This window comes from Choristoneura fumiferana, chromosome 2, assembly GCF_025370935.1.
Source record: "Choristoneura fumiferana chromosome 2, NRCan_CFum_1, whole genome shotgun sequence".
Taxonomy (NCBI): domain Eukaryota; kingdom Metazoa; phylum Arthropoda; class Insecta; order Lepidoptera; family Tortricidae; genus Choristoneura; species Choristoneura fumiferana.
The window spans coordinates 5,627,842-5,628,079 of record NC_133473.1 but is presented as its reverse complement, the minus strand read 5'-3'; positions in this window follow the sequence as shown (position 1 = coordinate 5,628,079).

The following is a 238-nucleotide window of genomic DNA, read 5'->3' as shown; positions in this document are numbered from 1 at the left end:
AGCACCACTGCAGGGCACAGACCTCATCTTAGAACGAGAGGGCTTGGGCCGTAGTTCCCACGCGAGCCCATTGTGGATTGAGAACTTTACACGTACCATTCAATTTCTTCGCCGGTGTATGCGGCCCTCACAATGTTCTCCTTCACCGTAAAGCGTAAAATTCGAAAAAAAAACAGTGGTGCGAACCCCGGTTTGAACTCACTATAGTCTGATTGAGAGGCCGTAGTTTCAAACCACT